The 4,615-nt window shown below is 38.2% G+C and overlaps 1 non-coding gene across 1 annotated transcript; it reads left to right on the top strand.

The window, feature by feature from the left end:
• The first annotated feature begins 3,479 nt into the window (after positions 1-3,479).
• On the top strand, positions 3,480-3,552 carry TRNAM-CAU (transfer RNA methionine (anticodon CAU)). Its single transcript has one exon. It is a non-coding gene; the product is annotated as a tRNA-Met (tRNA).
• The last annotated feature ends 1,063 nt before the right edge of the window (positions 3,553-4,615 follow it).

Here is a 4,615-nt window from a genome sequence, read left to right as displayed (position 1 = left end):
TGGAATGAGCTTCGCACACTGAGCAGAGTCCTCAGAAGGTCATGGGGTTCAGTTTCCTTCCTCTAGGCATTTGAAATCTAAAACATCAAAGCTAGTGATTGCATATTCTCTTTCTTTAGAGTAGATTCTAAAACATCTTATACATTTTAGACAATCTTTTATATTGAACCAAGCCTCTCTTGATGAAACTGAAGTTTATTTTCAACTACTCTTCTTGTGTGTTCCAGTGTGTAAGAGATTCTAACATTTACATAGTTTTTTTTTTTTTTTTTTTAACAAGCCTATCAGTTTGTTCTCCAAAGAAACCATCCTCTGCTTGTACATTGCAGTTCATGAAATGCTGCACTTTCAGGACAGATTTGCTTACAGTAGACAATCTTTAAGTTCTAAAGATTTTCAAGAATTCTATAGCTAGATGTATATACTTCAGATTTAATACCTTAGAAACTTTCCCTCTTGATTCTTTCACAGGTGAGCCAAAGAAAGCAGTAGAATCTGGGTTCTATATAAAATGAAGAGCGGGGGAGAACTGCCCCTGATTTTTTTTTTTTAAACTGAGATTTAAAAGGTTTCACCAAATGTTTTCTCTGTGCAGATAAGGGAGCCAAAGGCTATGACAGCAGCTTGTCTGGATTAGAAGGTTGATTGTTTGCACTCTTGTTTAGTTTCATTCCTTAATGTGGACCAGGATGTCAGGGGTCTTCTGTGAGAGCAGCTGAGGAGAGCAGAGACACAGGGTGGGGTCTAGGGAAGACTGATGTGAGGTATTTGTGGGGGCAGAGGGGGGAGGGGGAGGGAAACAGAGATCAAAGAATCATCCAGAGCTCCTCAGCCTTCCACAGCAGAAAAGCCTTTGGCAACTCTTTGATGTCCAATTTGCCCTCTGCCCCCAGTCAGAAGTGTGTTGAGGGACCTGAGTGAGAACGGATTCAGCAGGGCCATTTTATAGGTCTGTGAGGCAGATAGCATCTTTCCTGTACCTTCTAAAAGAGACGGGCAGAAAAAAAAAATTGCTGTAACTCCTGACCTACAGGAGCTTACACTCTAGTTCAACAGACAAAACCTTGAGTACCTTGACCGGTCAACTTTGCCAAGTTTGCTTCACAAACAACAGAAACTTTTGATTGTGTTGTGGTTGTGATTTTTATCCTTAACATGATAGTTTGATAAATCTGTTCTTCTCAGGAATAAAAAAAGGATCTGAACACAATGTCATCCTTTTGTCTGGTAGGGTATCTTTCCTCAGTCACGTCCCTTTATTGACTCTCTTTTCCCTCCCTCTAATCTATTTCTGGTGTTTTATATTTTTTATTCAAAGCAGGTGTGTTTTACACAATGTTATGGCCATCTATGGTTATCTGTTTTTTTTTTTTTCCTTTCAGCTAACAGAAAAATTGTCTTATCTGCCCCCTGGACAATGTAGGCTTTGGTAACTTTTCAGAGCTCTTTTTTTTTTTTTTTTTTTTTAATAGAAGGATAATTGCTTTCACAGAATTTTGTTGTTTTCTGTCAAACATCAACATGAGTCAGCCATGGGTGGACATATGTCCCCTCCTGTTTCACCTCCCTCCCTTCTCCTCCCCATCCCACCCCTCTAGGTTGATACAGAGCCCCTGTTTGAGTTCCCTGAGACATACAGCAAATTCCCATTGGCTATCCCTTTTACACATGGTAATGTAAATTTCCATGTTATATACTCTCTTCATACATCTCACCCTCTCTTTCCCTCTCCGCGTGTCCATAAGTTTGTTCTCTATGTCTGTTTCTCCATTGCTTTTCAGAGCTCTTGAAAAGATTATTGTGAGTAAATATGGAACTGATATCTTAAAAATGACAGCTGTAGTAGCTGCTGATTAAAAGTCAAACTATTAATGCTCTGTTTCCTAAAGTGAAACTGTAATCTTGAAGAGGTGTAGATATGCAAATTAAATAACTAATGTGTAGTTTTCTTTAAATCAACGTCCTTTTTCCTTGAAGTTAACTTCACATTGTGCTTACATCTAAGACACAAATGGCCCTACAGAGATATTAAAAATAAACTCCCTCACTCCACCCAGGTTTGCCAGCCTGTGTCTCTTTGTTCTGGGTGCTTAGATTTCACACCTAGTTGATTCTTTCACCTACTAGGACTACAAGCAGTTTCTTTTCATCATAACTAGTCAGTAGGGAAGCAGAGATTTTCATGGAAAAATCATTCAAAACTACTAATAGCTTTAGAAGGTTGCAGAAATCACCTTATGTGACCTGCTTGGAATGGCATGGTTGTTCAGCTAGAACCATGGTAGCAATGCCTGTTACAGGTCTTCAAGAAAATGCTGTTGTTTGCCAGAACAAAAGGCAGCTATATTCTTCTCAGTTAAATTATATTGAGTGAAGTAAGCCAGAAAGAAAAACACCAATACAGTATACTAACACATATATATGGAATTTAGAAAGATGGCAATGACGACCCTGTATGCAAGACAGGAAAAAAGACACAGCTGTGTATAATGGACTTTTGGACTCAGAGGGAGAGGGAGAGGGTGGGATGATTTGGGAGAATGGCATTCTATCATGTATACTATCATGTAAGAATTGAATCGCCAGTCTATGTCTGACGCAGGATACAGCATGCTTGGGGCTGGTGCATGGGGATGACCCACAGAGATGTTATGGGGAGGGAGGTGGGAGGGGGGTTCATGTTTGGGAACACATATAAGAATTAAAGATTTTAAAATTAAAAAAAAGAAAGAAAAAAATATATTAAATATCAGGACAATAAGCAACATTTTGCAATCCACCCTCTTCCAAAATATTCCTACCATTTCCTTCATCCTTTCCTGGATCTTTAAGGGCAAGAAGCTTAATAGAAAAGAAAGTGAAAGTGAAAGTCACTCAGTCCTGTCTGACTTTTTGCAACCCAATGGGCTATACAGTCCATGGAGTTTTCTAGGCCAGAATACTGAATTGACTAGCCTTTTTTCCAAACCCAGGAATCGAACCCAAGTCTCCCACACCGCAGGCAGATTCTTTACCAGCTGAGCCACAACAGAAGCCCTAATATAAGAGAAAGGTCACAGAAAAGGAGGGCTTCCCAGGTGGCTCAGTGGTAAAGAATGCTCCTGCAATGGCCATAGGAGATATGGGTTCAATCCCTGGGTCAGGAAGATCCCTTGCAGGAGGAAATGGCAACCCACTTCAGTATTCTTGCCTGGAGAATTCCAAGCGGGCCAACATCCATAGGGTCCAAAGAGTTGGACTCAACTGAGCACACATATAAAAACACTGGTTAACTTTATCTTGGTATATTGTGTCTCTACACTAGAAAATTCTGTATAATTAAAGCAGCTTCAATTTTGAAAGACAGTTTGAGCCAATTGTTGAAATGTACTTTGAAAGCAATACAAAAATTGATGATTCTAATATTCTACCAGTTTTCAGGCTTCAAAGGAAAATGCCTGTTTGTGAGGAGTGTCCACAGAGTACTGTGCTCTTAACTTGCCTCCTTAGTGCAGTAGGCAGTGCATCAGTCTCATAATCTGAAGGTTCTGAGTTCAAACCTCAGAGGGGGCAGTTGTGTTTTGCCTTCATCACTTCCTAAGAGAATTTTCAGAATAATTTTCTTTCAGCAATTTTACATTCCTCTTAGTAACTTTACTTGTTTTGACAAATATTAGTTAATAATATTAAAAATGAAAGTGAAGGGGTGGCAAATATCAAAGGAGAAGCCAACTGAATGTTTCAATTATCACTAGATTTCAAAATTTATGTCATACATTTCATTAAAGACATCATCTCATAAAGGAAATGCTCCATGGCTTGAAATTATAAAATTTAAATTGGGCATAAAACTAAATACCTTTTGTAGGAGAAACTGGTTGTAAAGCAAGATAAATATACTTAAAAAAAAAATATCTTTGTAAGACAAGCCTGTGGAGGAGGAGCACTCCTTTGACACCAGGAAGGGTACTAGTGGTTTAGAAACGTGTGTGTGGTTATTTTAAGGGGATGTTTTCAAACCTTAGGGAACACATACTGACCAAGAAGAAATCTGTGTGTACGTGTCTTTATGGGTGTTTGAGAGAGTGGGAGAGCAGGCAGAGACCTGATAGGGTTCAATGTAGGTTCAATTTCAAACACAGAAACTGGGCCAAGTGTCCAATATGCTTAGATATGCATTAGGATTAGCATAAGCAATCATCCTCAGGCTTCTAAGAAATGGAGCTGTCTTTAAAAAGGAACACTGCACAATCAGTAAAAATAATCAAAGGAATGTGCAAAGGCTTCTTCTCTATCCCAACACTTTCACCCAATCATCAGGCATTCTTTTTGCCCCAGTTACTCTGATTTGAAGAAATGCAGAATAGGTTGAAGAGAAATGGAGTGTTCTGGAAAAATGTGAATGGAGTCTGAGGATTAGGAGGTGGAATTAATTAATCATATATATATTTTTTTTCTTTAAAAAAGTAATTGAGTTGGAGGTCCATCTCAGTAGTTGGTCATACATAGTTTGGGATATTTCTAAAGAGCCCTTGTATGATGATAGTGAATTTAATTAGCTTCTGATTAAAATAAATTTTAAAAAATTAAAAATAAATAAATAAATAAATAAATAAAAGAAAATTGAGTGCTTAAA

Source organism: Capricornis sumatraensis, chromosome 11, assembly GCF_032405125.1.
Source record: "Capricornis sumatraensis isolate serow.1 chromosome 11, serow.2, whole genome shotgun sequence".
Lineage (NCBI taxonomy): Eukaryota > Metazoa > Chordata > Mammalia > Artiodactyla > Bovidae > Capricornis > Capricornis sumatraensis.
Note: the sequence above shows the minus strand (reverse complement) of the source record. Positions and strands in the feature narration are given on the sequence as shown.